The sequence below is a fragment of the Schistocerca serialis genome, unplaced genomic scaffold, assembly GCF_023864345.2.
Source record: "Schistocerca serialis cubense isolate TAMUIC-IGC-003099 unplaced genomic scaffold, iqSchSeri2.2 HiC_scaffold_1261, whole genome shotgun sequence".
In the NCBI taxonomy this organism is placed as follows: domain Eukaryota; kingdom Metazoa; phylum Arthropoda; class Insecta; order Orthoptera; family Acrididae; genus Schistocerca; species Schistocerca serialis.
This window is the reverse complement of record NW_026047471.1, coordinates 2529206-2553086: the sequence shown is the minus strand read 5'-3', so window position 1 is coordinate 2553086 and position 23881 is coordinate 2529206. Positions and strand designations below refer to the sequence as shown.

The window sequence follows — 23881 nt, the reverse complement described above, 5'->3', positions numbered from 1 at the left end:
AGGTCTAATATGTTATCACCACAAGTCAGTTCTCTGTTTAACTGCTCAAGGTAGTTTTCAGATATAGCACTTAAAGAAATTTCACTGGATTCTTTGTCCCTGCCACCCGTTATGAACGTTTGAGCCTCCCAGTCTATATCCCGCAAATTAAAATCTCCACCCAGAACAATAACATGGTGGGGAAATCTACTCAAAATATTTTCCAAATTATCCTTCAGGTGCTCAGCCACAACAACTGCTGAGCCAGGGGGCCTATAGAGGCATCCAATTACCATGTCTGAGCCTGCTCTAACCGTGACCTTCACCCAAATCATTTCACATTTCGGATCTCCATCAATTTCCTTCGATACTATTGCACTTCTGATCACTGTAAACACACCTCCCCCTTCACTGTCCAGCCTGTCTCTGCGGTATACATTCCAATCTGAGTTTAGGATTTCATTACTGTTTAACTATTGTGGCGCAATGTGAATTTGCCATGTATGCACTGATCTCCCTGCAGAGACACAGAGTCCTGCCTCTCTGGCAACAGGAAGGGATTCCAGTGGGGGACTGCAATCAGCCATCAGTGCGGCTGCTCCCACGCACTGGTAAACCATGTATGGGCACTCAACTGTGTTTGAGCATGGGACCATTTTTGGGCAAGAAGGCCCATCAGTATGAGGTGCTTGTGGTTTATGGCCCTCAGTAGGCCACACTTTGGAAGAGAAAATCCGATTTGATAATGACAGGGATGTACATAACTCAGCTTTGGGTATGCCCTTTTTATTAACTGAGCACGCTGATTGTGTCAACCCCTTAACATTTTTGTTCATCGATTTGACTTATTTCCAGTGTTGAGTAGGGTCATTTAACTTCAATATACAGCTGTTTTCTCCAAAATACACATTCTCATTTTAGAAGTTGTCAAATATTTCTACATGGTTGCATTTTTTCATTTCCTTCATTTGCCGGTTAATTTTCTGCTCGTATGTCATGAGACCTATAATTAATTGTAATCATATAGTCTGCTGAATCAGATAAGCAACTAATGATGCTGATTCATGTCTAAAGTCTCAGTTTTCCACAAAGACAGAGGTCAACCAATGTAACTTCATGTCATTCATATTAGGGGCACGGGCTGTTGGAACCCATGTCTTGCTATGTAGACATCAGTTTCCTTAATCATAAAACCCACAAGTTAGGCCAACTTTTACAAACTCTTTGAATTTCATCCAGACTTCAGCAGCAGATGCTTTTAATAGTTCCCACAACAAAACTCAGTTTTAAAATCTGGTAGAAAATCCAAAGAGATTCTAGTCGCATTTTAAGTTCACCAATGACAATATACAATCAATACTTTCACTTTGTGATAACAATGGTAATGTTACTGATGGAAGCACCACTAAAGCTAAGTTACTAAATACAGTTTTCCAAAATGTCTTTGGCAAAGAAGATGAGGTTAATATTCTAGAATTCGAATTAAGAACTGCTGCCAACATGAGTGTCTTAGTAGTAGATATCCTCGGTGTAACGAAACAACTTAAATCATTTAGGAAGTTTTCTGGTCCAGACTGTATCGCAATAAGATTCCTTCCAGAGTATGCTGATATAATAGCTCCTTACTTAACAACCATGTAAAATAGCTCACAACGCGAAAGATACATTCCTAAAAATTGGAAAGTTGTGTTGGTCACACAATTACTGAAGAAAGGAAGGAGTAATCCAATGGCTTACAGGTCCATATCACAGACATAGATTTACAGTAGGACTCTGTAACATATACTGCATTTGAAGGTTACTGTGAGGAAAACAATCTGCTGACACACAGTGAGCACAGATTCAGAAAATACTGTTCTTGATAAACACAACTATGTCTTTATTCTCACAAAGTAATGAATGCTACCAACAGGGAATCTCAAGTGTTGTTTCCATATATCTAGATTTCCAATAGACTTTTGATACTGTTCCTCACAGGTGGCGTCTAAACAAATTGTGTCCCTATGGAGTATCGTCTCTGTTGTGTGACTGGATTTGTGAATTCCTTTCAGAAAGACTGTAGTTCAGATTAACTGATGGCAGGTCATAGTGTGAAACAGTGGTGGTTTCTGGTGTTCTCCAAGGAAGTTTCATAGGCCCTCTGCTGTTCCTAATTTTTACAAGCAGTTTAGGAGACAATCCGAGTAGCCCTCTTGGGCTGTTTGCAGATGATAGTGTCATTTAGTGTCTAGTAAAGTCATCAGAAGACCAAAATCAAGTGCAGAATGGTTGAGACAAAATATCTCTACAGTGCAAAAACTAGCAATTGGCCCTAAGTAATAAAAAGTATTGACATGATTACTAAAAGGAATCAGTTAAATTTCGGTTACACTATAAAAGAGACAAAATTGAAGGCTGTCAATTTAACTAAGTAGTTACAAATGACTTAAATTGTAATAATCACATAGATAATGTTGTGAGGAACAAACCAAAGACTGCATTTTTTCTGCAGAGCACTTAGAGGATGCAACAGCTCTGCTAAGGAGACTGCCTAACTACGCTTGTTCATCCTCTGCTAAGAGTACTGCTGTGCAGTATAGGATCCTTACCAGATGGTATTGACGGAGGACATCAAGGAAGTTCAAAGAAGAGTGGCTCCTTTTGTATTATTGCAAAATAGGGAAAGAGTGTCATGGATATAATATGCGAGTTGGCTTGGCAATCATTAAAACAAAGGCATTTTTCACTGATTTGAGATCTTTTGACAAAATTTCAATCTACAACATTCTCTCCAGTGTATGAAAATATTTAGATGACACCCACCAACAGAGGGAGAAATGGTCATTGTACCAAAATAATAAAAATAGAGCTCGCATGAAAAGATTTAAGTGTTCGATTTTCCCGTGCACTGTTATATAGTGAAACATTAGAGATGGCGTGTGAAAGTTGTAAACTGAATGCTTTGAGCCAGTACTGAAGTGTGAATTCCAGAGTAGTCATGCATATGCAGAATATCATTTGGGGTGAATGGAGGGTTGGGTTTTTAGCAGACACCCTGGTCAGTTACTTCCTTTTTTCTGTTCATTGAAGACTGAAAGTCTTTCTTGATGCAATAGTGGAATGATGGTTGATATTTTGCATCACTGAAACAGTAGGAGCATTGTATTCCAAATCTCAGCCTCCCCATCAGTTTCTATTCAGCTCAAAAGGAGATATTGAATGGCATTCATTTTACCTGTGGGCAAGTATCAGACTCTGAAACTGAATAAATAAATACATTTAGATTTACAGCAGGTTGACTGCTGCGACTAGCATTGTTACTTTTTTAAAGAATCTGTCTGCCACATCAAACCTTTCCTCAAACTATTTCCTCAGAGGTTCTAGACAAAAATTCATTAAAAATAACTTAGCTCTGGAGAAGATGAATAAGGCTCATCCATATGGACTCGAGACTATTTTTTACACTGGATATGAAAAAAAAATGATATGGTGCTATCATGAAAAACTTTTAAAACAAGCAAACACAAGAAAATGTTTCTACATACATAAGCACTGCGTATGAAAACTTAGCACAGTTTCTTGCTCATTTATATGGTGCTCTTGGTTTTCTCACAGCACACTGCATGTGGATCATAGCTGATTTAATTAGAGGCCTAACCTAATCAAACAATATAAACTTAATTTGGCACAGAAATATGTTGCATATCTGATTGCAAATACACTTACATGAAGGGTTAGGGCACAGAGTAACGCATGTTGACATTATAAGATTCTGTTCAATTTAAGTGGTTTTAATCAAATCATTGATACTCTAGACCCAGATAAGTTTCAGACAAACAATATCAATACATGTTCAATTTGCAGTTCAGCCCTTATATGACATATTGTTTATGATAGTAGTATTTTTGGTTTACCAGTAGTATAATTTAAAAAGTTTTGTAATCATTACCCATAAAGATCTAAGTCCATTAAAAATTAAAGTTTTCGCCATATCATGCAGTACTCCACTGAACTCAAGTCATCAAGATGCACAGTTTGATTTCATCATGTACTTTACTTTTATCACTTCTATATGTAATTTTCATAAATAATATATTGTCACTGGAAAGTGACATTTCACCAGTCAGCCACATATCTATAGCTGGCTCAAACACCACAATCCTTTCAGGAATTTCAGTCCACTTCCTGTAGTAGCCTAGCTTCGTACTCAGCATTCCTATAGTGATCAAGTGTATGGAACTCCACCTTTTCCTGTGTTGGTCTTCCACACCAAGCCAGGAGGCAATCAGGCTTCTAAACTCAAACATACTCCTTCATAACAACAAAAACCCAATTCTGTAATGTTTTAGGATTCGTGATAGTAACTCATATGATGCAGATGCTAACTTTGAGCCTCCTTTTCAAGCCAATGGGAGACAAGAGTGAACCACCACTGCAAGGACTTTATCTAGGACTTATAGCATACCATCTACTAATCAAGCATGAATCTTTACACTCTAAATATGGCCAGCAATGAACTTTCAAACAAGTATTTGTTGCTATGAGTAATTTAGTAGAATGGAATACTCATCCCATGTTTAGCAACCCTCCATGTAGAATGCAGGGTGTAAATCTCTCTTTGCAGCCTGAATAATCATAATTTTTGTAATCCAGGCTTTCTAAAAATTAACACCATTTTACATCTCCTTGGTATTTATTGTGAATTTCCTCCACTCCACAACAGTAAATAACAAAACTCTCAACAACTAATATCTCTCACCTCCTGCCTCTGCAGCTGACAGACATAAACATATTCTTAATAATCAAGTAAACAAAATAGTAATTATTGAAACAGTCAAATACAATACTTAAAGTTAAAAAAATTAATTACAATAGTTCTTGCTGCAACAGTTATACATCAAACAAATTGCCAGATAGATATTCTGTGGTTGAAATTGTGAATTTTGTATTTTAGAGTGTAAAATAATCTTTTAATTCTGACCCAATAATGCAAAGTATAAAATATTGATCTTATTCTTAATTACAAATTGGCTTTTGTTGATAATGTTTTCATGAACTCCAATGTGTTGCTTGATATCCATAAATAGTAATGATTGTCTTGGATTTTGTGATTTTCTGCACAAAATAGTGTTTTATGTTGGATACGATAACTGAAAATATATAGTGATGATTTCCTTTTTAATTAAAGTTCAGATGTTGTAGTTAACATTTCCTTAAGATTCAAATACATTACTTGGTATTATCGTTAACTTGTTTCTTTATTAAATAAATAGGTTGTATCAAAATATGAAACTATGTTGTTTGTTTAAAATTTGCTCAAGAAATTACTTTCGAAGTACCACTCTGTTACTTAATTAGCTAATCAAAGCTTTACAGGTGTCATTATTGTTGCAATGATGGATATAATTTGTTGTAATACACTTACGTAAAGTATACAGTGATGTGAGACATTTGGTATCAGGTCGTATGCTAATGTGTGGTGCTGTAATATTCAGTTGATGTAACTTGGTTTTTCCCAACACAGACTGAATGTGAGATTTCTATTTTGCGTCCTAATTTTAACATGGAATTGACATTGGCACTGTTGAAATATAAATATGTTGTTGATTAACATTATTAAAAGTGCATCTTTGGTTTCGGGATTGATATACATTCTACCTGTGTTCTTTCCCACTCCTCCCAAAGTGGTATTCCACCATCCACCACAGCTAAAAAATATCTTGCTCCATCATTATTCTACTTTAAATACAACCCATCTCCAAATGGATTCTGTTCCTTCAAAAAACCCAGGTGCAAGATCAGTTCTAAGTTCTTACCTAGCACATAACTTCCCATTATCTTCCCAGGCATACCTTATCCTACCTGAGGCAGAGCCACTAGTGTGGCAGTCATACACCAGCTGTACTGTAACTTTTGCACTGCCTTTGAAAAAAATTATACTCACAAAACTGCTGAGAGCTGCTGATAAATAATTCATTATTTACTATCAGTTTTGACTTTCTGGTTATCTTCACATATCACATAATTAACATTTGGTAATTTTATGGGGTGCAAATCACTGAGTGAGTCATTGCCACTGTGTAGATTAAAAACTTCTGTTCAGAACAATACTGTCATATAGAAGAAGGTATACTTAGATGAATGATGAACTCTAACTTCACTTAATGAAGGTTTATTCAGCACTTCTACATATAAGAGTGGGGAGAGGACTGCCTCCAGCTAGAACACATACAGTATATGTACAACTACAGAACATTCCAGTACAGTGATACTTGACATTTGTGGATACTTCTAGAATGTACTCTAACCGAATATAGAAATTAAAATGGTACAATCCAGATGAGTTATGAACTCAGCACCCTCCTTTCAACAGTTTAGTATCATAACCACTACACCACAGTACTACTCAGCTTGTTCTGTGATATTGCTCCCTCCTTAAGAGAACTGCATCTCTGTGTTACATTGTCCTAGTCCGGGAACGAGTCATCGATACTGCACACCCTGACCCTCGATTACTGATGCTTACCCTGGCGGTGATCTTCTTAGAACTTCTTTTGCCACTCTGCTGTTCATCATGTTTCTGCTTGTTGCCTGTCACCATAACTTTGAATTTACCCTGGGTAGCATGATCCTTGTAGAAATTTGAAGGGCCTGGACCGTATCTCTGATCTTTCTTAATCTTGCGTCGGGGTCAAAATCTTCAACTTCATAAGTAACATCAGACAACTGTCTTACAACATTATAAGGTCGAAATTAGGGCCTGAGGAGCTTCTCAGAGAGACCAATCTTCTGAACCAGAGTGAAGATCCAAACGAGGTCACCAGGCTGGTAGACAACAGGGCGGTAGCTCACATCATACCTTCAGCGATCATTTTCTTGAGCCTGCAACATGCAGAGTTGAGCTAACTGCCAAGCTTCCTCAGCTCTGGTTAACACCTGGCTGATGTGGTCATCGTCCACACCATAAGATGTAATGGAAACACAATGTCCATTGTCATAGTCGCCTCACGCCCATGCACCAGGAAAAATGGCGTAAATCCTGTGGTGTCTTGTTTTGCGGTGTTGTAGGCAAACATCACGAAAGGTAGCACCCCCTCCCAGCTGCTCTGCTCAACATTAACAAACATTGATAGCATGTTGTCCAAGGTCTTATTAAGGCATTCAGTAAGCCCATTAGTTTGCGGATGGTAGGCAGTCATCATGTGATGATTAATGTTACTGACAGCTTATCTCTGTCACAAGATTCGATTGAAAAACTTTCTCTTGATCTGTAATTAATGACCTTGGGTCACCATGTTTTAATACAGTGTCTTCCACAATGAATTTGGCTACCTCGGATGCTTCAGCTGTTTTCACAGCTTTTGTAATGTTATAGTGTGTCAGATAATCAGTGCAAACAATAATCCATCTATTTCCACTAGCAGACGTTGGAAATCATCCAAGGAGGTCAATCCCAACATGCTGGTAAGGTGTTTCGGCTGGTGGAATTGGTATGAGTTGGCCAGATGGTTTCTGAGGAACTTCCTTTCTCCTCTGGCACTCTCTGCAATACGATACATAGTGACGGACACTCCTAAATAAACCTGGCCAGAAAAATCTCTTGCGGATTCTATCATATGTCTTAACAAATCCTAAATGTCCAGCCTCAGGTGTGTCATGGAATTTCTGTAGAACATCTGAGCACATGTGTTCAGGAATCACTGGTAGCCACCTCTTTCCAAATGGATCAAAGTTTTTCTTGCAAAGTAATCCATTAACTACCTTAAATTGTCCTTTCACATCCTCTGATTGATTTAGGGCAAGCATAATTTGAGATATATTGGCGTCCTCCGTCTGCTAAGCAGAGAGATCCTGAAGTGTAGTGAGACAGTCACTATCTTCACCAAGCCTTGATGGTCTTGCACAGGGTTTCTTGAGAGGCAGTCTGCATCTTGGTGTTTTCTTCCACTTTTGTACACTACGGTAATGTCATACTCTTGAAAACATGGTGCCCACCTGGCGAGTCGTCCTGTTCGATTCTGTCAACCAACAAAATGAATGATGGTGTGTGACAACTGTGAATCCCCTTCCATAGGGATACTGTCAAAATTTGCACATGGCCCAGATCACAGCAAGTCATTCTCTTTCTGTAGTTGAGTAGTTTCTCTCAGTTTTTGTAAGTGCCCTAGAAGTATAGGCTATAACCTTTTCTTTTCCATCCGAAATTTGCACCAGAACAACACCAAGCCCATAACCGCTGGCATCTGTGTGTAGTTCTGTAGGTGCTCTCTCATCATACAGACCAATTACAGGGTCAGTCTTCAGAGCTTTTCACAGCACATTGAAAGAATCTTGTTGAGCACCACCCCAGATAAATTTAGCATCAGCTTTTAACAACTCATGGAGTGGCCTGGCTTTGATACAAAAGTCTTTGATAAAACAATGGTAATAAGAATATAATATGAGGAAGCTTCCCACATTTCTAATACTTTTAGGAATAGGAAATTCCATTATAGATTTCACCTTTTCTGGGTCTGGCCACACACCGTAGTTTGACACTAGGTGTCCAAGTATTTTGATTTATTTTGCTCCAAAGACAGACTTTCAGTCTGCCTTGTTGGAGACACTTACAAACAGCCCTCAGTCTTTTGATATGTTCATCACATGTCTCTGAGTACACTATAATGTCATCTAAATAACAAAGACAAATCGTCCACTTCAGGTAACGTAGAAGGTTATCCATCATCCATTCAAAAGTTGCTGGTGCATTACACAAACCAAATGGCATTACCTTAAACCCATACAGGCCCTCAGGGGTGATGAATGCAGTTTTCTGATGATCAGCCTCATCTACTTCAATATGCCAGTATCTCGGGTACATGTCCATGGTTGAGAAAAACTTAGCCTCCTTCAGACCATCTAGTGTATCATCAATTTTTGGAAGAGGGTAAACGTTCTTTTTAGTTATCTTATTAAGCTTCCTGTAATCAACACAAAAGCACCAACTGCCATCCTTCTTCCTGACAAGGGCCACTGGTGATGACCATGGGCTCTGCGAAGGTTGAATGAAGTCATTTTTCGTCATTTTCTCTATCTCATCGCAAATTATTTGACGTTCAGTTGCTGACACATGGTATGCTCTCTGGCTTATTGGTTGATAGTCTACAGTGCTAATCTGGCCGTTCAAACTTCTTGCATGTAATTCTTTTTTGATGCATTGTCTCAATATACTGGCACCATTGTATAAAGTCGTCTGCTGTCGAAACCTCCTTCAGGAGTAGGGCTTGATACATGTCCTCAGCAACACCCTTCATGATATGTGCAACCTTATCTTCCTCCTTCATTCTAGGATCCACTATTTTACACAGCTCGAAGCCGTCTTGAATGTAGGATGCAGTAGTTTCTTGTGGATGCTGTGCCCAGCACTTTAATTTATCATCAGCCTTGCCTTTCTGTCACTGTGTGTCACTGAAATACTTGCGCAGTTCCACCTGGAATACTTCACAGCTTGTTAACTTCTCCTCGTTGTTCTCATACCACTGCTTGGCAGTACCCTCCAAGTAGAAAAATACGTTAGCCAAACACACAATGTTATCCCATTTGTTAAATTTGGCCAAACGCTCATATACCTTCAGCCACTTGTTTGGATCTTGGCCATCATCACCAGAGAACCCAGAAGGATGTCTCATGTGGTGGCACACAGTCGCTGTCATTGTAATATCCTCTTCTTCTTCTGTCTCCGGTAGATTGCAATCTGTTGAATATGGCCCAAACTCAGGTTTCTCGCCACATTAACGGTGGCTCTGTTGTGGCCTGATGGGAGCAACTGTGTCGTCACAAGTTCCAATACCCAGCATCTCCATCAGAATAATGTCATGTAGAAGAAGGTGTACTTAGATGAATGATGGACACTTACTTCACTTAAAGAAGATTTATTCAGCACTTGCACGTACAAGAGCTCAGAGCCTTTGGCCAAAACACATACGATGTAACTTACCAAATGAAAGCATTGGTATGTTGATAGAGACACTAACAAACACAAACACACACACAAAATTCAAGCTTTCGCAACCCACAGTTGCTTCATCAGGAAAGAGGGAAAGAGAGGGAAAGACAAAAGGATGTGGGTTTTAAGGAAGAGGGTAAGGAGTCATTCCAATCCCGGGAGCGGAAAGACTTACCTTAGGGGGAAAAAGGGACAGGTATACACTCGCACACACACACATATATAGAACATTCCAGTACGATGATTCTTGACATTTGTGGATACTTCTAGAATGTACTCAAACTGAATATAGAAATTAAAATGGTATACTGCAGGTGAGTTTTGAACTCAGCACCCCCCATTCAATAGTTTAGTATAATAACCACTACACCACAGTGCAAGTCAGCTTCTTCTGCGAAAAAGTGATTAAAAGTGTTACTTGAAAGCAGACTTGTTCTGTGATAATTATAACTAGAATTCTGTAAATTCAAAGCAAGAAGCAGTAATAAGAGAACTGTGGTATTAACAATGGTTTCTTCCCATAAAGTAGAAGCTTTCCAGCTAATCTTTAATGTTCATCTTTACCTGTGCCAGCACAAATATAACTTAATAGTTTGATAGGTAATTTTCAATAAGTGTGCAGTGTCAATTTCTCATGTACTTTTGTTGTTTATGAGCACCTCAAGTTGTTTCACAACTGTGAAAGTTTTATTTCAGTACAGCATGTATAAACACAATGAAAAGAATGAATGGCCTAGTAAGCAATGACACATTCACTTCATCTGTCAACCTCAAGTAAAAGCATGTGCCTTTGTTTCAAGGTATCTTTCTTCAGCATCTAGTGTATCCTACATGGTTTTTCCGTGATCTCTCTCAGCTCTGCATGTTGCATTAAGTGTTGGAAATTCCAGCACTTGCAAGTGAAATGCTACTAAGTAAACAAAATGAGTAGCAGACCAGAATCCCAAATTCAATGCCCCTGATCAAAATGACACTAATAGGTTATCAACTTTATGTGACTTCACACATGAATGCATTGCTGCTACTGGGATGCATGCTGTTAGCATCGGTGTAGGGCACTAACTCTGAATGCATAACCATGTAAGAAATTTCAAAAGTCATTCAGTGCAAGACAAGCACATCTGTCTCTCAGAGAAGTGAAAGCCTTAACTAATTTCATTGTATACCACATCCAATATGACCTCTGTCTGTGGCAGACACTGCATTTTTGCAAAGCCTCAGAGAAGCAGCAGTGGTGTGCATTAATAAAAATCAAACAACCAATGTTCGTAAAGTTGTTGATGATGCTAATTTCTGTCTCATTAAAAAAATAGTGAGCAATGAGGCTCTGAAATAATAAAAACCCATTTTGCAGAGAATAGATTCTTAATTATTATCATGGCCTCTGTGACCAGCTCTCCAATGAAACACAATTGGGTGGTTTGAATCCTGTCTATGCTGACAAGTTTCCAAAGATCAGTGAGTTTTATCCAGTGAAGGTTTTGATATAAGCAATCATTGGTATCTAGTGACTCATTACAGAGTATTTTCTTTTGCATGCTGTTCCAGTTGCCTTTGTCAAATGTTCTACAATAAATACATTCACAGCAAAGCTAATGCATCTACTGTGGAAAATCTTAAAGGCTTGTAAAGAAACTGCCAAAGTTGTCCTGTAGTATTTGCTGATGTCAACATGCATAAATGCATTCTTGCTGTATCACCCATATGCTTTTATTGTACACTGCTCAGGTTTGTCTCATGTTTTGTTCCCAGCAACCTTAATTGTGTAAATGTAGTGACACAGTGAGATTACATTTAAAACATACAGTTGTATAATATATACCTCATATATTGGGACATGGAGTACTATTGATGAGGGGCACAATGACACAATGAAGAGCTGTTCCTGCACCAATTTCTTCTTTATGTCAGCACCTATTGGTAACTATTATTTGAGGGATAGATGTTATAGGCCTTATGACACATGTGAGAATGGCCTGCCTTGGAGAGGACATAATGAATTCTCACTGTGCAGGAGAGCAAGAACTGATCTGAGAGTTGCTGTGGAGTAAGGCTGTGTGCCAGACCAGTACGTGAACCTGGAACTTTTGCCATTTGTGGGCAAGTGCTCTACTGACTCAGCTATGCAAGCACAACTCATGATGGCCCCTCATAGGTCCATTTCCAACAGTACCTCATCTCCTACCTTCCTACATGCTATATGGATCTTGGGTGTATAGAGGCAAGAAGACATATATGGTCAAGTTTAAAGCAGTTGGCTGCTGACAACTAGCATGCTGCACTGGTATCGCCTCCAGCGCACCATTTGGAGCTTGGCATTGTCATATCCCACTGTTATCATTTCCGCTGCCCAAAGCTTTATGACTGCTAGTTTTCAAGAAGTTAACTTTTACAAACAGGAAAATTTCAGCAGTTTCAACAAGTTTAATGTAACACTGGGTGTGTTTAAAAATAAGAACAGATTTTTACTTATTTACAGACATAAGAGAATTTACACAGTATGTGAATTAAACAAATTTTTGTTTCATGCTTGTTAAGAACTAAAAACTGACCTTCTCTCGGTTATTTTGTGAACATATTTTATCAATTTGATGTTAATACAAATAAGTACACTGGACTGCACAGAGAGAAACAACCAAGACAATACACAGTACGGTAACATAATATGGAACAACTTGCATGTGACGGTAATTGACAATCTAACAGGAGTGCAGAATTTCATTTTATCATAGACCTACGTTAAGAGACTGCATGCCTTAAGTCCAGCAACACAATCCGTACCTATGAGGCAGTTCTTTTTATGCTGCACTCCAGTCTGCACACATCACTGAATCTTGCATGACTACAATAACACTCGGAAAAGGGTCAGTGTACCAACACAGAAAGAACAGACTATCTGATAAAATCAACTATTTTGTTGAGGCCCCTTACTTGCCAATGACGTTGACATTAAGAATGCACAACATTTATGCAAAATTGAGAACAGTACTTATCTGAATTCAGGGAGTTTGGGAGACAAACTAATGTGGATACAAAACAATCCCATTGTGTCGTATTTAGATACTCATAGATAACCTTAAAATCCCTTTGATGTTGTGCCATGTGGCTCTTAGGAACATTTTGGACTCTGCCTTTAATAAATCACATGATTTCTTCAGAACAAAAATCACACTAACAACCTGGACTCAACCACACGGCCATCGTCAACATCCTGTTACAACAATGAGCCAGTATACCAATGAAGGTCTCAACCCACTGACCGACAGTTGGTTGAGTCATGATGTATGGCCTCCCATATGCTTTGTTCTCTTAAACTACCTCCATCTAAGTCTGTAGATATTGCCACCAGGAAAAATAAACATTGAAACGACAACTAAAAAGACTGCCTATGTGGATGATGTAACCAAGGCAGATTACAGTCTGAAGTAGGTCCGACATCAGCCAAGCCCCAAGACATTTTCTTCCATTCAATGGCCTGTCTGTCTTACTTAGAACATATGAGGCTGCTGTGACAGCAGACAAGCTACTTTATCAGTTATTTGTCTATGAAAACTGCAGTGTCCTATATTGTTTTCTCCAGTGGATACTCTTTAGCAAAACTCTCTGAAAAATTTTCGTTTCATTTTTACTGTCGTAAAATGCATTTTTCGGATGTACTATTTTTCTTTCCTTGATTGTCCTTTCCTTGGACTCATCTGTTCACTAATTTCCAAGGGATATCTGTCCTCAGAAATTCAGTCTTACTAATTGTTTGTGCCTTAGCGAAACCTTATGTCAGCTCTCCAGAAACTTTCAGCAACTATGCTCTCCTGCCAGCCCTAATGACGTGGTGCCCTTGTCCCCCCTTCCCCCTCCCTTTCCTCCCTATGCAACAATGATAGCTTCTTGCCTTCAGGTGGTCCTACAAATTCTAATGTCAGTGCTTAGTTGAAACTGATATATCTTGAGATCTAACTCTCAAATCACAAAGCATGTTTTCACAAAACTTACTGTAATAAAATTGTATGTCCATCATCCTGTGACTGCATATACTTATCACTTTCCTTCATTATTTTAATTTATCGAGAGATTAGCTATGAGTTTGCTGAGCATGCAAAGTGGAAGAATCTACCACTGCCATGTCTCAATCTTCTCACATTGTTTTTGAAACTTCCATGAGCTCTGAATATCGGTACATGATAAACTTCTCTTTCCTTTATTTCTACATCATGTAGGTATATTTTACTTTCTCACATTTTCTCCTGGCCCCAACTGTTCACAGCCTTCAATTCTGGCATTTTCATTTCCTTTACCAAGTCTTACCAGTTTTTAGAACACCCCCCAACATTTAACACCATATATTTTAAGAAAACATGCACTGATAGTAACACCAGTTAATTCCAATACAACATATTTCAGTAAGAGTATCTCTTTATGCTATGTATGTAGTGTTATCACAGTTACTTTGTCGTACCACTTAACACTTCTCATCTAACTTCACCACACAGTTTCACATGCTAGTGCTGGTGTCTTAACCTATAAGATATGAGGTAAGTGATTATGATCCTCCACCTTGAGATGTAACCCTAGGCATGGGACAAAAGAGAGTATTGCTGTCCGCCATGTCTGCCATGACACCTTCTTTCTCATCAACACCATGGTCCACTTCAATTGCTACTCCAGAGCCCTCTTTCTCAAGATGTGAGCTAGGTTCATATATCTCAGAATATAAGCCTCACAATGACACCTGAATGGTACCATTTTCCACACCATGTAACAAAGGTTGTTTTCTAACTACACACAGATTAATTTGTTATGCTGCATTTTCCAAATACTTTCAGAATAATTTTAGTCTTGACTTTAGTGATGGAAGCTTACCATTGTTGCTCATTATGATTTACTCTGTCCAAGGAATACCACTCGTGACTCCATAGACTTTTTTCCCTGTCCATTAATGTACTTTTTTGTTTTTCATAGACTGAAACAGATACTTTCTTGTATGCATTTGCTACATTTACTCAATCACTAGATCTTTTTATATTTACACTCCTGAGTCCACCTATTCTGGTGCTCCACACTGCTCAGTCTCTTATTTCCTTAGCCAATCACATAAAATATACAGGTCACACACCTGTCTGTGACACAAATCACTCATCTTCTTAACATCAGATCCTTGCAATCGTATATATTATACATTCCGCACTGTTACTTTAGTTCCAAGTTACATTTGTATTATATTTATTCCTCTTGTAACCTATTTTACTTAAACCATAAAAACACTGTTCATACTTGTATATCAGAGTGTTACTTCCAATGTTGTGATTTACCCAGAATTCTGTCTTGTTTTCACTTCATGTCCCCCTTGTTATTTTCTCTGTATTTCAAAACTCTATTCACACTGTTCTACTTTTGGGATTTTACATTTATCATGATATCATCATGACATCCTGTATCCAACCATTGACTTACTTCACATATTCTCTTGCCATTTTAAAGACTTCCCCACTTCAATTGTCTATATGCACATACTGAAGATTATCAACAATATATTAAACAAAAGAGGAAGAGAATAGAAGAAGGAAAGAATGCATTGTTCTACCCAGCTCAAGTACGCACAGTCGCCTCACTGTGAAGTTTCCCATAGAGCAGGAAACCTCATACCCTTCTTAATGTGCCTCATCCACCATCCCTTGATCAACTTTCCACGGATCTGTTTCTGGTCCTCCTTCCAGAGGATAACTCTTACATCCTTTTTCTGCTTCCCTTTGAACTCCAAAACAATATAAACTTATATAACTTATATTTCATACTTCTTTTTCGGTACAACCTTTGGTCCTACTTGGAAGTTCAAAATTTCCCAGAAATGGCTCCTTTTACTAAAAAAATTGTGTTACTACTGCCTTTTCCTAAGTAAACTCAGCATGAACAGGTGCTATGAAGTTTGAGTGGTACCAAAATGGGCGCCTTGTCATCCTCAGCCCACAGGCATCAATGAATATGGATGTGGAGGAGCATGTGGTCAGCACATCGCACTCCTGACCGTTAGTCAGTTTACATGACCGGAGCTGCTACTTCTCCAACAAGTAGCTCCTCAGTTTGCCTCACAAAGGCTGAGTACACCCCACTTACCAACAGAGCTCAACAGACCATCCAAGTTCTAGCTCACTCTGACAGTGTTTAACTATGCTGATCTGATGACTGCCTTTTCCTGCATTCTGATATTTTGTTAGAAAACGAATATTTGCATACTTGGAAATACACATGGTTTATTAGGTACTGGTTCAACACAAAGCACGTACAACAACAACAACAACAACAACATACAGAGAAACTACACACAGGTGCATATTACTAACCACTGAACATGAAATACTGACGTTAGTTATTAAAGAACACCAAAGATGTAAAATACATTAACACTCTCCCTTATTTAATAACTTGCAAAGTCTAATCTTATTACATAAATACTGATATCTAATCGAAAACAGAGGCTTTTTTAGTATATCAGCAAGTTGTTCTACAGTATCTACTTTTGCAACTATGATTTCATAAGCACTAAATAGTTCACAAACAAAGAAATGCCTTATATGAATATGCTTCGTTCTTCAGTGAAACTTGGGATTCTGGGCAAGCCAGATAGCAGCTTCATTGTCAACCTCCAGAACTGGTGTTGCCTCCAATTGGTCCAATTCTGTCAGAAGCTTCTTGATCCAGACAATTTCCTGAGCAGCTTCACTGGCAGCCACAACCTCAGCTTCAGTTGCGGATATGGCAGCAGAAGATTGCCTTTGACTAACCCAGGTGATGGGTACCCCAGAGTACAGACAAAGGACACCAGATGTTGAGAGCCCAGAGCCAAGATCACCACCAATGTGGTCAGCATCACTAGAACACTCTAAAACCTGCTTCCTAGAATTGTTTTTATATAAAAGTCCATAATTTGTTGTGCCTCTCAGGTATTGTAAGATTCTTTTAACTTTCACTACATCACAATCTGTTGATTTCATGATACAACACTGACAGCATATGCAATGTCAGGACGTCTCCCACACATCAGAAACATCAGTACTCCAACAGCTTGACTGTATGGAAATTCAGAGTTGCAAGGACTTTCTTCTGTATCATTGTCATTTATAATGGGTGTAGTTACAGCCTTGCAGTTCTTCATGTTGAAATGCTCTGGTGTTTTCCTGTGTAATGAGTCTGACTTACACATACAGATCCACGTTCTTGTTGGTCAATTTCCAGACCTAAGAAAAATGATGCAGGCACTGAAGTAATTTTAAACTCTTCTCTTAAATCACTGACAATGTCTTCAAATTCTTGTTCACTGTGAGCTGCAATCAGACCATCATCAACATAAAGCACAAGGAATATTTTCTTACAGCCTTACTGTCTCACAAAAAGACATGGACCAGCTTCACTCCTCAGAAAGCCCAGTTTAGTGAGATGATTACTGTACTTCTAATTCCAGCAATGCAGAGCCTGTTTCAGTCTGTATGGACTTTTCTTCAATCAACATACTCTCCCAGACCCATCATCACATCCTTGAGGTTGTTGCATATAAATGGTTTCTTTTAAATCAATATAAATGCTCTCCCTTGCAGCAACACTTAGCAGTGCTCTGAACGTGCTCTGAATGTCTGCTCATAGTCAACTCCTCTCTGCTGCGAATAACCCTTAATCACCAATCTTGTCTTGAATTTATTGACTGAGCCATCAGCATTTGTTTGACTTTATACACCGATCTATTGGGAATGGACATCTTTGCATATGGTAGGTCAACCACATCCCTCGTTCCATTTTCTTGAAGAGCTTTTATTTCAGAATCCATAACTTCCTTCCAGAAATCGTTTTGAACAGACTTCATGGCATCGCTGTCTGTTTCTGGTTCTTGCAAAGATATTGAGAGGTTCTTTACATAATCATTAAACTTTTGTGGAGGTCTGAGGGTTAACCGATCACACAGACATGGTAAAGCTTCTGCACTTGTGTCTTCCTGATCTTCCTCCTGAGGGTCTTCATCTACATCCAAGGAACTGCCATCCTCTTCACTCTCACTTTCAATACCATTGGTCTTCAGTCTGAGGTACTGGATCCTGATGACTGAAAACATTCACTGGAAGAGTTGAACTTTTCTCACTCTTCAGTGGCCTCTCCTCGAAGATGACATCTCGTGACCTAATGAGTTTGCACACCTCTCCACAATAAATTATGTAACCCTCATTGTGATCATATCCAATGAGGACACATTTCAGTGCTTTTCGGTCCATGTTCCTCCTCTGTTGTTTTGGAATATGAGCATAGCAAGTGGAGCCTATCACCTGCAGATGTTTCAGGCTAGGCTTCCTTCCATACCACAATTCATATGAATATGTTCCTGGAATACTGGAAGGCCCTGTTCAGATAGAATGTAGGTTGTGGTGTTCACCATCTCTGCCCAAAGTTTCTGTGGAATGTTTGCATGTGCATGCATTATAGCCCTGGCAGTTTCCACAACTGTGCAGTTCTCTCTTTCACTGCACCCATTTTGTTCTGGAGTGTAAGGCATTGTGAGGCGTTGAATTACACCCTCTTTGTGAAGAATCTCTTTTGCTTGTTTGTTGTCAAATTCTTTCCCATTATCACTCAGAAGTTCCTTGATGGTATGTCCAGCAGCTTTTGCTTCAGCTATTAACTGCCTTAACTTTTCTGCAGACTTTTCTTGCATGAAATATGTTGCCCTAAACTTTGTACAATCATCTTTGAAAAGAACAAAATACCAGTGCCCTGACACAGAAGGTACTTGAAACGGACCACATACATCAGCGTGAATAAGTTCACCTGGTTCTCCTGTCCTCTTTCTGTTACCAAATGGTAAACGAAGAGCCTTGACATAAATACAGCCTTCACAAAGTTCACTATCCATTTCCACCTCATTATTTAACTCGCTACAAAGTACAGACTTCACATGGCGGCTTGTTCTGGTTTCCAAATGTTTCATGATAAAGCTGCAACGTATTGTCTCTGCTAGTGGTATTAACTGCGCTGAGGGAGCTAGGTTTCACATTTCTTACAGCAAGTTTAAAAAGGCCTACAAAGCAATCACAGACAACTGCCAATCTAGTAACATTATCAATCTTAAGATGACAAATTTCTGCAGTTGATGTGAATTTACTTTCTGGATGTTTATCCTTTACTGCAAGAACAGAGAATAGATTGTTGTGAATCTGAGGTACATACCATACATCTGTCAAGGTAATTCTGTTCCATTTTCCTCCAACTGCTGCTTCAAGGTCTATTGAACCTTGTTCCAATTGCTTCAATTATGTCACCATTAGCTGTAGTAACTGACTGTTTTGTTAGAAAACGCTGAAATGTTTTGAAACAATTCCTGTCATTTGTAATATGACTTGTTGCACCATTGTCTATATACCAGTCATCATTTCTACATTCAGAGTTCATCACAGAAGATGTCATAGCAAGAAGTAGCATATTTGTATCTGTGGTAGCTGGTTTTGGAGGTTTGCCATCCGCTGCCCACTTTCTGCACACTTTAATTGTATGGTTAGGTTTCTTGCAGTAATTACATATTAATTTCTTTTTCTTCTTTTTCTCTGTTGGATTTACTTGCTGAAATGACAGCCTTGATGAGTCTGTAGTGAGGGCTTCTTGTTTACTAAAATCACCCTCCTTTGTACTAAGAGCTTTTTCATATGCACACAATTTATTTGTTAAATTATCAACTGTTCTGTCATCTCTAGATGTTAGCATCCAACTAGATTTAAACAAAAAATAGTCTTCTGGTAGTGTACCTTATATTTTACAAATCAAAAACAAATCAGGCATTTCTGAATTATTTACGATGTCTTTGGTCATTTCTGGTTTCAATTCACTCCACAAATATTTCTGTTAGGAAATATGTGTCACAATATCATCTTCAGGAGCCTTTTTGTAACTAAAGAACTCCAAACAAAGGTTGTAAACTTTGTCTTCAGAGACACCATCAAATATTTTGTGTGATTCTGTCCACACTTCATACACTGTATTTAGATGCATTATTTTCTGCTAAGTTTCTTCCAACATATTTGTAGTCAAAACAAGTAGAGCGTTGCTGTCTGCTTTGTTAAAAGCTTCTAAAGCACTTTTATAGATCGCCCTTTGTTCAACGGTAGCACTTTCAGAAATAATACTAGGTTTCACTGTCCTGCCTTCCACAACATCAAGTGCACCAGGAATTCCTCATAGACAAATACTTATTTTGTATTTCCAAATGTTCCAATTTGTTTTGTCTTCCACAACTCCGATGTTGATAATTCTCCTTGAATCCATCGTGGTTGCATGGAATTAACAACTTCAAAAACGTCTTCTTGGAGATAACTTTAAAAACCTTTTGCACAGAGCTACGTTATTATTTTTGTACAAGTGTCCTTTTAACACATACCTGGGCCCATAACCTGCTGAGATTTTCTTAGAAAAATAAATATTTGCATATTTGGAAATACACATGGTTTATTAGGTACCGGTTCAACACAAAGTACGTACAACAAGAACAACAATATACAGAAAAACCACACACAGGTGCGTATTACCAACATTAGCACTGCATGTACATTATTATACAACACCGCTCGACATTTACATCACAACCATTTATATTAAAGAATTGATACCTATGATCATGTTAACACAGTTTCTGAATTCTCTAACGTGTGCAATTCTGTGACCACAACTTTGAACTGCAAGAGTAGTTTGACTTCATGTTGGATTGTTTTTGGACACCATCTCTGTAGCACCAAAAATTTTAACGTTATAGGTCAGCAGTAGTACTGTGTTCATTTTGCTAGGTGAAGTCACTGAAATCTGTGAACAGCTGTCAACCAGTACCTCACTTTCTAAGCCACCTACTGCTACTTTTACAATCGGATTGACATCAGCTGAAATGGGCACCAGCTCTCCCCCACAAAACAACTCTTTTATTTTGGCTTTTTTTTACCCAACTCAGTCACAGGCATCGAATTTCTATCTTTGCTCTTCCTATTCACCATTGAGTGTGGGAGTCTAAAAGCACACTGCATGAGTGCTGTCCAACCTTGATGGCAGTCATATTTGGCATCTCCATCAAATACGAATTTATAAATCATATTAGTGCTGTCCAGAGGCACTATTGTGTTTTGTAATGAACATTCTTGTTTGAATTCTCTCCCTTGCAGTTCAGAAGTGCTTGCTTCCTTGCAGTCTTTCATATACTGTTCTGGAGCCTGAAGTCCTCACACTTGCCACATCAACGAATTTTTACTTCTTATTGTTCCTGTTCCAGTCAGTTGCTTTCTGTCAAACTGTCACACTATCCCAATAGTACCAGTAGCATTTAATCCGTCAGTTATGTCATAATAATAACTGGGGTGCAAGTCAGGTGACTCTTCACATACACTCAGTGGTGCAGGAATGTCTCCCCCACTCATTAGTGTCTCCATTCTTACAAAGTTCAATAGAACTTCCCATCAGCTGCCCAACCAAGCTATTCAGCAATCTTGTTCCCCCACTGAGTGCACCTCCTCTCCACCAAGGTCACCTGTGGCAGCTGCTATATACACTTTATTTACGTTCCTCACTATTATTTGCCAGTTTTCTACTTAAAATTGGTCATCAGAATGATTGAAATTCTGTTGCCTGCCGTGCACATCATCATAAGTGGCACGAGTCTTCCACCTTCCCACAGCTCCTGTGTTATATTTTGCACTGTACTGTAAGGGCCATGAGAATATTAGACTCTTTCAAGAAAACGTTCATAATTCTCGTAATTGTCATGGAGTGGTGCTACAAGTTCTCACCAAACACAGAATGGTAACAAAAGTTTTATACCCACAACAACAACTGTACAGCCACCCCACATCAGTACTTACAGATTGCCTTCATTGTGCCCTGGACAGGTTGAACTAGTCTTCGATCCAGAAGTGTATGAGCAGTTATCACTGAATTGCTGTAGACCAATATTCTTTCAAAAATTGGACCTTGATAATTTGTAAATTATTACAGTACTTAGTTACATCATTCATCTGTCTAAAGACATCATCTTTGAATTGCTCTGCTGTAAAAGAAACAGACAGCAAATGAGTTGTAGAAAAGGTAGTAAGAGCAACTTGACTTTCTGCGAGTTGTATCCAAGGCTATATCCTCAAAGTCTCATGTGGATGGCCTTAGCCGCAGCTGGTTCCATGGCTAAGTAAAGATGAGGACAGCAACCAGGCAACAGTCAGTTACTGCTTCACAGTGGGCTAATAGCAACTTGTCCAGAAACACATGGAAGTATGACTTCTTGACATGGCTGGAAGTACGAGAAGATTGTACTGAAAGATGTTAGGCGATTAGCCAGTTTCATCCATAGCTAGTGTCACACTCTTGGATATTATGGTGCAACTTAATGGTATAAACAGTAACAAACATTATGAGCACAATGAAACAAACAAAAATTAACAAAATATAGGCACTAGTAACTTCACTAGGCAAAAATTAATTTATATCATTACCTATGTCAAAGTATCATTAACCATAAAGCCACATGACAAGATTAAAATGTGAGGATGCCCCTAATATAACTATAAAATGTAGAAACTGTAGCTTATACGTTTGAAATCTGTGGTAACAGCTAAAGAGGCGAAACTTCTAAAATGTTATAATTGTTTCCAGTATAAAATTTGTTTCATACTTGGAAACTGACTCCTTTTGATGAACTGTTCCTTGTGATATGCACCTCCCTCTACTCTTTATGTGTAAGGTCTATGTGTTTTGGCATAAAACTTGAAATTTGACATTTCTCTTATGTGGCATAGGCACCAGCACTTAAATCAGTGTCTTTGTTGTCCACAGGTGTGCTCGGTTGTCTTGGACACTCCTAATGTCCCCTGTGACAGGTCAGCCAGCAGCGACAAAGTCATTAGTATCAGGGTGGACACCCACCTTCCAGGCAACGAGAACAGCAGCTCATCATCGACGATGTTTTCTTTTTCTATTGTGGTGGGCATCCGCATACTATAAGCGCAGCCAACACAGTATGAGCACCACGTGCTGACGTCACGGGCACAGAGAAGACATCACCTATTGGCTGGAGACGCTGTGGCTCTGCTGTTACCACAACAGAAACATTACATCACTGTGAGGCTAACATCAGTACAGTCAGAAATGTTTACCTGGCATTTAAAACTGATTTTTGTTTACAGTAAACAAATTATTTGAGCAACATGAGAATACTCATTGAGAGTAACTTATCATTGTTTAATAGTTCGCGTAACAACCTTCACTGAGATCAGTGTAGGGCATCTGTTTTAGCTTTGTACTGGAGCATTAGTTACACGACGATACATGCATTGGCTTATTCACTTTCATTCAGCATCTTGTTCCATCAGAAATTTAACAGCATTCTTGAAGGCGTTCACTGCCAACCACTTAGCCTATCTGTAGCAATGTATGTTATGCGTCATCAACCTCACAATTTCTTCATGGCAGAACTCTCAATACAGACAAAGTTTCCAGAGCTTCATGTTTTCGAAGCCATCTTCAGAGTATAACAGTCCTAGATTGAGAGATAATGCCTGAGAAAAGAAACTTATAATAGAGAAGAATTTATCTGTGGTCATCACAGACACAGCTACAAACTAATAATCCTGACTTTTTTCCCATGGAAATCTTAACACTTAAACATCCCTCTTGACATATTCTGCCTGAGAAAGGCCACACCAGTTAAGTTACCACACTGTATTCATTCGCTTCATCACAGATATTTCACATGAAAAGTCAAAATAAAAAGGAAATAATTTCATGCTTGGCAGAGCGAGTGCACCAGCATACATCATTGGTTCAGTAAATGACGTGTCACAGTCACATGACTGGCCATCGGTCCCTATCAGCCGACTTCCACAATTGGTGGCCAGAGTCTGGTGTGACATAGGCAAACTGTAGAGCACAATGTTTTGTGCTGGA

General features: G+C 38.7%; 1 protein-coding gene across 6 annotated transcripts in view; it reads left to right on the top strand.

The window, feature by feature from the left end:
- Positions 1-23881, top strand: part of LOC126438132 (uncharacterized) — a 1198954-nt gene that overhangs the window by 245555 nt on the left and 929518 nt on the right. Inside the window, exon 3 of one of the 6 annotated variants that reach the window (XR_007581008.1) lies at positions 22772-22940. The exons of the other annotated variants lie outside the window; for them this stretch is intronic. The gene's annotated coding sequence lies outside the window, so the exon portion shown is untranslated. Of the gene's footprint in view, positions 1-22771; positions 22941-23881 lie in introns of those variants that run through there. 6 annotated transcript variants of the gene reach the window in all.